At 40.2% G+C, this 12,270-nt stretch overlaps 1 pseudogene; it reads left to right on the forward strand.

Annotated features, from left to right (window-relative positions):
- The first annotated feature begins 8,641 nt into the window (after window positions 1-8,641).
- Window positions 8,642-12,270, forward strand: part of LOC133765228 (N-alpha-acetyltransferase 15, NatA auxiliary subunit-like) — a 66,155-nt pseudogene continuing 62,526 nt past the window's right edge.

The raw sequence follows: 12,270 nt of genomic DNA on the forward strand, positions 1-12,270 counted from the left end.
ACTGCAGGCTGCATTCTTTTATCCTATTAATGGTGATGGATGGACACAGGCTCAGGTAAGGTAAACATTAAGTAGCTAGGTGTTGCCAGGTCAGAATACGGATCAAAAGCAGGGGGTGCAGCCAGATAGGAGGAAAGGCCCCAGATGAAGGGATTTTTGGGATACATGCAATCAGGCTACATAGTAAGACAAATTAAGTATGGAAGCATAGAAGTAATGAACCAGGCTAGCTCTTCACAAGTGAAAGCCAAGACAGGAGTACCTGGTTCCTCTTGTTTCCTGGGACTTCCAGGTTCACTTCACGTGTTTACCCCCAATCCCCACCATTTCTCTTTTATTCTCTTCCAGATGAGATACCAACTATACCATGCATACAGATACTAGGATGTATTTCAAAAATTGGCTATAGTTTGAAAAACAGACTTAAAAAAACAAGGATTTTTCCTGTAATGCTGTCTGTCCACAATATAAATTATTGAACGAAGAAACATGGCAAGAACATGGGTGCTTAAGTTTATAATACTATTTTACAGCTAAATCTATTTTGCAGTGGGCACGGTAAATGGAAGAAGTCCTTTATGTAAAGGCCAATGTGGCACTAAGAGAAAATTGTGAACTGTGCTAGAGTTGTAGGCTAGACCCAGACATGCTAGCCTTACTTAATCAACTGCTGAAAGCCCACCATGAGGCAGAGCCAAAGGAATGAACACCTTGGGACAATGCCCCTACAAAAGCTAAAAATGCCCTATACCCTTCCCTTCCAATACAGGGGTTTCTCTCTCTCACTGAGGGACTTGGACAATAACCTTCAATATAATTGGAATATATACCCTCCAGGAAGCAGTAGGAAAGGATGACCCTATCAAAATACAAGTCCACTTTTCAATTTAATACTTAAGCCAAATTAAAGGAGGGATAAGAAGTTTTAATCGTGAGTCTTAAAAACTTATAAACAGGGGCCAGTGCTGTGGTGTAGCAAGTAAAGCTACCGCCTGTAGTGCCAGCATCCTATATGGATACCGGTTAGAGTTCTGGCTGCTCCAATTCAGCTCTCTGCTATGGCCTGGGAAAGCAATAGAAAATAGCTTAAATCCTTGGGCCCCTGCCCCCACGTGAGGAACTTGGAAAAAATTCCTGGTTTCTGATCCACGTAGCTCCAGCCATTGCGGCCAACTGGGAAGTGAACCAGTGGATGGAAGACTTCTCTCTCTCTCTCTCTCTCTCTGTCTCTCCTTCTCTCTGCATAACTCTGACTTTCAAATAAATAAATAAATCTTAAACTTATAAAAAAGCAGTAAAAGGTGACTTCCATGTTTAATTTTACAAGGACATAGTTCTCCCCATGGGCACCGAATTAACTCACAGTGAAAAACAAGCAGTGACACAGCATTCCAGTGATTATGCAAATGCTTTGCAAAGTCAAAATCAAAGATACCCTTTTTAGAAAGGATGCCAGTGGATTGCCCTTAATTGGATTATAATACTCCTAGAGGACAAGGTAGCCAGGATCCTATGATGGCTTGTGTACTGGCAGGATTGCATACCAGCAAGACACAGTCAATAAACTTTCATGAATTAGCAACAGAACAGGAATCCAGGGAAAGTGCTACTACCTTTTTAAGAGTCTTAAAAAGGCCCATACATAATAAACTGATGTAGATCCTCATTCTACCACTGAGGACCTAGTGATAAAGGGTAGATTTCTAGCTCAAGCCACCTCTGATATTGGAATGAAGCTCCATAAATTAGGGATTGGACTAAGCACCCCCTTGACTGTTATCCAAAAGATTGCTTCCATAGCCTACTTTAACAGTGACCAGAATGAAGACAAGAGAGTAATGAAAAGACAGGTAGCAGGCCCAACTGACAGCCAGCTGTTTTAGGCAGAGATCCGATCCAGAGAAACCTGGCAAAGGCAGTCAACACCCAAACAGACCTCTTATCACTGTGAGAAGCCAGGGCATGGAGCAAACAGCTGTAATAACAAAAGCGGATCCCCACAAAAGTCATGCTAAAAATGGAGTCACTGGAAAAAGAATTGCCTTGAGAGTTGAAAGACTCCAGGGTTGGAACTGCAGATCCTCTTGACCCTAGGCTAAGGAAGCTCTTCTTCAATACTCATGGCCCCAGGCTGACCATTGCTATTAAGGTTACAGAGCCTAAGATCACCCTTGAGGCTGCTGGTAGGAAAATGAATTTTCTTTTAGATTCGGGAACCACCCACTGTGTTCTAACCTCTTATTTGGTGCAACTTTCTTCCTAGGAGAGGCAATTAATGGGAATCAATGAGATGCCTTCCTTAGGAGATGCATGCTCTCCTTAAAATGTCTCTGGAGCCGGACCATATTTTCTCAACAGTTCTTGCTAATGACTGAATGCCCCATACTCCTGCTGGGAAGGGGCACTCTAAGGAAATTAGAAAGTCAGGCACATGAGTTCTGTGCCTTCTCCACACATGAGGACAGCCAAATTACCACCATTGCCTTATGTAATCTTAGATCTTCTAGTATGCAACATGAAGATATAGATCTACAGGTCAACCACGAGTCTGGATCTAATAATTTAACATATCTGGCTGTACCTTAGAAGCTTGCCTGATTATTAAGCTTAATATGCTTCCAAAATTCAAAGCAGTACCTTATGAAGCCAAAAGTAGAGAGGACCTCTGACCCCTAATCAACACATTGCCACAGCAGGGGTTTGTTAACACCCCCTTGCAATATGAGTATTCTACCAGTAAATAAGAAAAATGGAGAATATAGATTAGTTCAAGATTTATAGGTCATTAATGAAAGAGTAATATCTATTTACCCCATCATGCTAAACCCTTACAAAATCTTAGGGGTCTACTAAACTGATCTTTTGTATATAAAGAGAATTGAAAATGAATCATGATGTGATTGGAAGGGGAGAGGGAGCGGGAAAGGGGAGGGTTGTGGGTGGGAGGGAAGTTTTGGGAGGGGGAAGCCATTGTAACCCATAAGCTGTACTTTGGAAATTTATATTCATTAAATAAAAGTTTAATTAAAAAAAAAATCTTAGGGGATATACCTCCTGAGACTAAGTGGTTTTGTTACTGGAGGAGCAAAGGGCCCTTGTCTACACACAAGAAAGAATTCAGGCATGAGACAGAGAGTAGTGGAAAGCAAAATAGCAAGGTTTATTAGGGTAGGGACATCTGTGAGAACGATGGGTACCTCTCCAGACAGGACCTGAGAGAGAGTGTGCAGTTTACATTTAGGCTGGGGTTTTTAAGGGGATGGGTCTTGCCTTCCCTCCCTCTCTTCCTCTCCTCCTCTCGAACAAAGGACTTGTTTGATGTAAATACAAAAAATTCCTTTCTGAGTCCCCTGCACCCTGAGTTATCAGACAGGGGGAAGCCTGGCTGTTATCACCCCACCTTAGAGGAACCTTAGAGGAATGATGGTTATCTGGTAGAAGGGGCAGGACGTTTGAAGTGCAGATACTGGGCTGTACCTGGAAGGTTCTCAGGATGACTTTGAGATGCAGATGCTGGACTTATGTCAAGTCCTTAGGCCTCTGTCACACACACATAAGCTCATTTCTGACATCCTACCTAACAGTTTTAAGTCTTAGCTCTTAAGAATGCTGATTTTTAGATTCCTATGTACTCCTCCTATGGTTCCTATTCACCTGTGAATAGGTTTGCAAATAAGACTTAAAGCAACAGTTAGCCTGGATAGTGTTGCCAAAGGGTTTAGGAAACATCCCCCACCTATTAGGATAGACCCTTATAAAGGATCTCAAGGCCCTATCTCTTGAGGGGTGTGGGGTGAGAAAATGATCTAATATGTAGAAGACTTTCTCATTTGTCCCCACACTGAGACTCCAATTTTGGGCTTTTAACTAGTACCTTTAATTTCCTGGCAGAACATGACTATCAGGTGTCCATGAAGCACAGCTGGTCCACAAAGAAGAAAACATTCAGGGCTTATTCTCACCCCTATGGAAAAAAAAAAAAAAAAAAAAAAAAAAAAAACTGGTCCCAGAGAGCATACAGGCTACCCAACAAATTCCTACACCTACAACTTTAAAGTAGCTCTGAGCATTTCTTGGACTAATAGGATGCTGCAGATTACAGTTCCCCAGGTACAGGGAAACAGCAAAGCTCCTGTATCATGTTCATAGCAGCAAGCTAGAACAGGGGCTGCTCTTGGGAAAGAGAACTAAACACAGACTTTACCTAGTTAAAGGCATGAATGACTAGGTCCCCTGGGCTAGGGTCGCCAACCCCAGATAAATTTTATCAGCTATATGTTAGCAAGGGGTAGATGGTTATGTTAGGAATAGTAAGTCAGGACTTGGGAAAGGTTAAGTGACCTGTTGTTTACTTTTCTAAAACTGCACATGGTTGCATAAGAATGGCCTCACTGCATATGGGTAATAGTGGCTGATTCCTTTCTGACAGAGGAGGACTCCAAAACAATACTAGGGGAAGAAATCATCCTTTGTACCTCATATCAGATAAACGCCCTACTAAAACAAACAGGCGGCCAGCACCTTGGCTCACTAAGCTAATCCTCCATCTGTGGCTCTGGTACTCCAGGTTCTAGTCCCGGTTGGGGCACAGGTTCTGTCCCAGTTACTCCTCTTCCAGTCCAGCGCTCTGCTGTGGCCTGGGAAGGCAGTGGAGGATGGCCCAAGTGCTTGGTTCCCTGCACCCACATGGGAGACCAGGAAGAAGCACCTGGCTCCTGGCTTCGGATCGGTGCAGCGCACTGGCCGTAGTGGTCATTTGGGGAGTGAACCAGCGGAAGGAAGACCTTTCTCTCTGTCTCTCTCTCTCACTGTCTAACTTTGCCTGTCAAAAAATAAAATAAAAATAAAATAAACAAAAAAGGCTCTCATTGACTGATAGGCAGCAGAATACTAAAACGCCAGATCCTCCTCCTTGAAAATCCTCAGATGAAAGTAACACAGTACTTCACCTTAAATGCAGAACCTTAATGTCAGTTTCAGGGGAAAATGGTCCCTTTCATCCTTTTACTGAGACTACCTAGCTGGCAGAAGTGACCTAAAAACCAATGCCTCTGCAGTGCAGATGAGGTTTGGTTCATAGATGGGAGCAGCTTTAGCAAAGATGGGACCGGCTTAGGAATTCACAGTAGTCATACCACAGCAAGTTACTGAAGCCAGTGCTCTTTCCCCAGGAACACTGACTCAATTAGTAGGACTGATTAGCTTAACCAGGGCAATAAAAATAGGCAAGTACAAAACAAAACAAAACAAAACAAAAAAAAAAAAAAACATGCCTTAGGAGCCTTACATGCCTTTGTAGCTATCTGGAGAGGGGACATACTTGACAGCCAAGACACGCTTATCAGGTATGGATCTCAGATTCTCAAACTCTTTGAAGCAGTAAATCTGTTCAGAGAAATTGCAATCAAACACTGCAGAGGTAAAAAAGGGTCTGATGGCATTTCTTTTGGTAACTCTTTTACAGACTCAATGCATAAAAAGGTTGCCACTACTCAGTGTGACATTTTATGCCCTTTAATCCCAACAGTCTCAAAGGAAACCTCAATCTCTCACTGCACTCTAGAGGAAGGTGTCTGGGCCAAAGAGCAGGGATACATGCAGAGAAAGGAAGGATGGTATCACAAAGAGGCAATTACAGATATACCTCAGGCATTACAATGTAAAATTATAGAAGAATTGCATGATTCCTGCCATTTTGGGAGACAAACTTACAGAGCTGTGTGGTGAATTGTTTCCTGAAAATGGCCTGATAAAAACTATAGTTTACCAAAAGTGGAGTTTTTGCATTATTAGGAATACTCAAGTTTCTGGACCTCTATCCTTTGATAAACACATGCAGAAGATTTAAGATTACTCTGGAGAAGATTGGCAAATAGATTTTATACAGATGCTACTCTGTCAAAGCTAAAAATATCTATTCTTTCTCATAGATACCTTTATTGGATGGGTAGAAGCCTTCCTAACCAGGACTGAAAGAGTTCAGGATGTGGTCAACTCCTAAAGGAAGTTATTCCCAAGTTTACTACAAAGCAATAATGGGATTTCTTTTACTTCCCAGGTTATGTTGGGGATTTGCAAGGCCTTACATATAACCTGATAGCTTTACTTCACTTGGACATCTCAGACTTCTGGTAAAATAGAAAAGGTCAACCATATCCTAAATTAAAACAAACAACAACAATCACAAAAACCCGAAACCAACCAAAGAAAAAATAAACAAACAAAAAAACCTCTTTGTCAGGAAACAAATCAAAACTGTCTTTTAGTTCTTCCCATTACCCTGCTCAGAATTAGGATACAGCCCAGCTCTCTCTAATCCTCTTTGAGGCTCTTTGTGAATGGCCTTTCTTGCATTAAGACATCCTACTAGACACAGGAAAAAATAATACTGCTAAATAGGTTATTTTTGTAATTCAATTTCAAAAGGCAATCTGAGACCTCATGTTTCACTTGTGCCAGGATACCAGTCCATCACGTTTATACAAATCCAAACCCAAGTTCTACTTAAAACATTGAATGACAACAATCCCAGGTCCCAACTCACTGCTACACGGAAAGTATCAGACCCTGTCTTACTTCCACAACAACAGCAGTAAGGGTATCTGGACTCTCCAGCTGGACCCATTTTATATACAGATAAAGCCATGCTGCTCTGAAGACCAAGAAGACTTTGGACCAAAATGGCCTTGGTCAATAGAGCCCATAGAAGATTTATGCATATTCATTCAAAGGAGCCTGAATAAGGAAAGACGCAGTCTTATTTTTCTCTTTATGCCAATATGCTTCCAATCTGTTCTCCTAGATAATGTTTCACCCTTTATTAGGCCACTACAGGTACAGTGTGCTTATTATATAACTCTTCTTATGGCCATTTTTGCTGGATTTGTTTAGAAGCATGGGGCTCATCCAGAGAGGCAAGACCAACCTCTCTGAGAATGGGGTCAGTCTGAAGCATTCATATATTATTTAACTTCTACTGAGTATCAGGGTGACATGCAACAGTTAAAAAAGGAACCCTATCAAACCCAGTTATGGAAACTGTTTATACACAGTTCACCCTAAAAACTATAGCCCCCTTCTCCTCTGTTTGCCTGAATTTTCCCAGGAATATCCTGTGTGATCCTTAAATAATTCTGCAACTTCACAGTCACAATAAACACTAATAACTGAACATTGTCCTTTCAACCCTCTTGCTCCACTCTAATATCTCATTGCCACCAAACATATTTACGACACAGCAGCTTAATTATACTGGAAGCTTTCAAGGGAAAAGTTCTGTCATGTAGAATCTAGCTCTGATGATCAATTCCTATTGGGGCAGCATAGGGATATATAATTGTCCCCTTATTCATAAAGAAGGAAAAGTGGCCTGGGTTATCATTGAAACCACCCAGTGTGCATTGTTCTTGAAAGATCAGACAAATAATGCCTCCTAGAGTACATGCCTTGTTTTAGTCCACTAGGTAAAACATCTTTCATTTTACAGACTTCAAATATACTGTTAATCAAATATTCCAATTTAGTATACATCACCTATCAGGATGTCTCTCTCCTACAGGAGGGGTGTACTTTGTCTGTGGAACTTAAACCTAGTAATGCTTATCAACTAATTGGCTAGGGCCAATTAGTTATTATCAACATTGTCCAGTTATTATCAACATTGTCTGTGTCTTACCTGTTATATCCACTGGCAATGGCTGTTCCCCCATACCAATTCCCTTATATACCATTTCTTAGGTCTTCAAAAAAGAGTTTCCCCCTGCCCTCTCATCCTGGTGGGATCAACGTCCATGTTGGGGCGGCAGGGCTCACCACGGGAACAACTGCTATAGTTTTCAGCAACAACATCTTTGTTAACCTCTCCATGAAACTAAATGGACTTAATACCCAGATCGCAGCATCCATCTCCACCCTCCAAAATCAAATAAACTCTTTGGCTGTGATCATCCTTCCAAACAGGTGAGTTTTAGGCATGCTAACTGCTGCCCAAAGGGATGTTTTTGCCATGCTCTAAGAAGAATGATTTTTAGGGGCTAAGCTAGGTAGGTTAAAAAAACATGTTCGGCCGGCGCCGTGGCTCACTAGGCTAATCCTCCGCCTTGTGGCGCCGGCACACCGGGTTCTAGTTCCGGTTGGGGCACCGGATTCTGTCCCGGTTGCCCCTCTTCCAGGCCAGCTCTCTGCTGTGGCCTGGGAGTGCAGTGGAGGATGGCCCAAGTGCTTGGGCCCTGCACCCCATGGGAGACCAGGATAAGTACCTGGCTCCTGCCATCAGATCAGCGCGGTGCTCTGGCCGCAGCACACCAACCGCGGCGGCCATTGGAGGGTGAACCAATGGCAAAGGAAGACCTTTCTCTCTGTCTCTCTCTCACTGTCCACTGTCAAAAAAAAAAAAAAAACAAACAAACAAACAAAAAAAACATGTTCAATATTTCTTGAACAAGGCCAAACAACTCTAGGATTAGACTGAACAAGCTTGGGATTTTGGGCTCAATATTTGTTTATAAAAATACTGGCTAAATTGCCCATCCCTGGCTCTGTAACTTCTACATTCTTACTATTTCTCTGTGGGCCATGTGCCATTAATGTTCTTGTCCATTTTATCTTTAACAGAATACAAATAATCTAGCTCTAGATGGTCATGAAGCAGTACTTCCAGACTATCGCATTGAATGATATGACCAGTGCTCTGAACTGTGCAGGACAATCTTTTCCAGATAACCTCCAAACATTGCAGGACAAACAGCAAGAGAATATCCCTAACCATCTCTATGCCCTCACGCCAGCTCAAAGGTAATATAAAAGTTTGACCTCCTCCCATTCTGATCTACAAGAGTAATGGAATACTTCTCTTGGGGAATGTTAGGTGGGAAGGTAGACGTTAACTTAAGTGTGTAAAAGTGACTGAAGGGAAAAAAAAAACAAGAAGGTCATGTGGGAAGGAAGGTAAGTCAAATATATGAATGTTTCTCCATATTAGTTAGTGATTGCTATTTACCAAATTATCACACCTTGGCTAATAACAAACCCACATTTACAATCTCACAGTTCCTGAGGGTAAGGAATCTGAGCATGGTGGGCTGGATCCTCTGCTTCAGGGTCTCTAACAAATTGTGAGCACAGTGGTGACTGGAACAAATCCATTTGCAAGCTTACTTTAATGGTTCATGTTAGGACTCTGTATCTTGAGGATGATGACACCGAATTCCCAGAGTTCTTGATGGCTGTGAGCTGGGGATCACTTCAGTTCTTCGCTGTGTGGATCTCTCCAGCATGGCAACGTGTCTCATCAAGCAAGTAAGAGTGTAAGTTTCCTAGCATGGCAAGTGACCCAGTCACAGATAATACCTATTGTCTTTGCTATATATAAGCCACAGTCCCAGCTTGACTCCACTGTAAATTATAAAAAGGCACAAATGCCAGGAGTGGAAGATTATATTTAGGGGACTATCCTAGAAGCTTCCTGCTGGATACCACAAGTACATACCCTTTATTTTCTACTTCTCTGCTTACTGATTTGTTCACATGCCAGGTTTTTATCAGAAACAAAACAAAATAAAAAACAACAAACTTACTGGCTAGACAATTCTCATTAAGAAATAAATAGCAGGCCAATGTTGTGATTGAGCGGGTAAGGGCCCCACCTGAGATACCAGCATTCCATATGGGTGCCAGCTTGTGTACTCGCTGCTCCACTTCTAATAGAGCTCCCTGCTAATGGCTTGGAAAAATCAGCAGAATATGGCTTAAGTATTTGGACCCCTGTCACTCACATGGGAGACCCAGCTGAAGCTCTTAGCTCCTGGCTTCGGCCAGATGGAGGATCTCTCCTTCTCTCTTTCTGATTTTCAAATATATAAATAAATAAATAAATCTTAAAAAACAAAATAAGTAAGTCCTTTTTCGTCTTTCGTCTTTATAAAGATATATAGATTGCTTCATTCTACAGACACTATTAAGTGACTGAAAGAATATGTATTGAAGGAAAAAATGGAAAATGTAAAGTAGAATAGATATGCATGGAAATAGATTTGATGTGGGAAAATGTAATGTGTACTTTAGGCACATCAGGTTTCATAGAAGTGTTACTGTTGACATGAGATTTCGGATTTGATTATCCAAGTGTTAAAAAAGAAGAAAAAAAATGGTTGTTTACATAATTGTCCATGTTTTTGAATGAAATTTGAAGCAAAATCTTTTTCAGTATTTATTCTCAAAAAAGTTTTTAAAATGAAACTTTATATAAAATAAACCTAGAGGCATTATTTCAAATTTCTCAACAAATGCACAATATTGATTCTGATAGGCTATTTTCTATACTGTTTCTGGATAAAATCCAGAGTTATATCACTCAACTTAAAGGAAAATAATTCTGTAGAGACCAGAATAATGGGATCAGATTCAGCAACTTTCTCATAGCTCAGTTTAAGTCCTGAACATAATTGAATCTATGTAGATACAAAATCTTATAAAAAACTCCAATACATATGAATTTTATTAGCTGGATTTGGTAACACTTCAGCTGGATAGCAGGATGTTTTGCCCCTTGGCCTAGGCATAGTATGGAGTTCTCCATGTGACACAAATATCATTTGCCTAAGGGATGAAGGTGGTAAAATTGCCATTCTTTGAGAAAATGTAAGAAAAAGTGTTGTTCCTTAGCGCAATTTGCTTTGTAGGAAATGCCTGGAAAGGCAATGAATAAATTAATAAATCTCCCACAGTAAAACTTTAGGTATGGTAATATATGACAGTAGTCTGTTATTTTGTGGTTGTATTGAAATAGAATGAGAAACTGGACGTCTTTAAAGGCCTAAAGCTTCTGTATGGAGACTTGTCTGTTCACAAAGACTCCTTTACTTAAGAACTCTTTGAGTGAATCAACCACTTTCTAATCTATTGTATTTGTGGCTCTAAAGGCACAAGAAGGAATATAAAGTGAAATACATTGGTATTTGCTTTTCAGACACCAAAAATAACGATTGTAACAGAACAAGAATATTATAGCAGCTAATATATATGGAATGCAGTTTGCATTCCAAATGTAAAATAAACTTTAATACAACCAATAAGTAATTTCATCTATGTCTAGCTGTATTTAATAGGTTTATGTTTACTTAGGGTAGATGGGTCAAATGATATTCAGTGGCTTTTAAAAATCAGTTAAGGGAAAAAGAAAATTTGGGGCAGGATATTCAAGGAGACTGAAATGTGAATGTGCATTTTTATGTTTCATATTTATGTAGAAAATGGATAGTCTGGGCCAGTTTTATTTATTTATGTTTGTTTTCTGTTTAGGTTAATAATATTTTTCTTTTTGTTTTTAAACATCCTGTCAGTATCATGAATTTTACCAACAAATATTTGCCAGGTTCTCTTGTGTGAAGGGAACTACTATAATTCCTAAAACCCGTAATTAAGTTAATAAGCAAAAATCAGTTGGGGAATCAGGCTATTGACACCATTTTTATATATTATGCTAAATGTACATATGCAAGATATATATTAGCAAACAGTAGATGCTCTTGAATGTGGTGATGAGACCTGAAGTAAAGATCTGTCTGGGTTATAGTGGTGAGTTTTCATTAGTTCTCTGAAAAGCTGTCTCGACACAGTGTGTATCATCAGAGGACTATCAGAGTTACATGAAAAATCATAGTAGAATTAGGAGGAAACTCAATTCATTTGTTCTGCCTCCCTGCCTTGTTTTATATAGCTTAAAGTTATGGGATATTATTGGAGTGAGAATTCCAGTTATATACCTCTCATTATATTATCGTATGGTTGCAAAAATTTCCCTCCATTATTAAGACATACATGCCCACACAGTTTGTCTTTTTGTAAGGGCAAATGGATTAATATTGTACAAACATAAACAAGAGTGTAGGATGTAGGGAAAAGTTGGGGGTGGAGGTTAACTGAAACACAGGCTGGGAATCTAGAAGTTTACTGGCTTGAGCTTGTTTTTCAGAGAATGTTCCAGGAAAGCTTATGATGCGATGATACTCAGAAGGAGCCAGATCATCACAAACAAGGAATAGCTAAAGCTGCAAGAAACCAGTTTGAGTCAGCTTTTAAAAAAACAATTCATGAATATGTATATTCTAAGGAGGAAAGTCCCTCCCACTCCTCATTTTCTATAACCTAGGCACTCCCTTAACCTTTATAATGAAAGCCCTAGCAAACTGCTTCTCAGGGAGGCAATTTTATTAGGAGACTATACCTTCATACTGTTTCCTTTACTTTATTATTATTACTATTATTATTATT

The sequence above is a fragment of the Lepus europaeus genome, chromosome 8 (assembly GCF_033115175.1).
Source record: "Lepus europaeus isolate LE1 chromosome 8, mLepTim1.pri, whole genome shotgun sequence".
Lineage (NCBI taxonomy): Eukaryota > Metazoa > Chordata > Mammalia > Lagomorpha > Leporidae > Lepus > Lepus europaeus.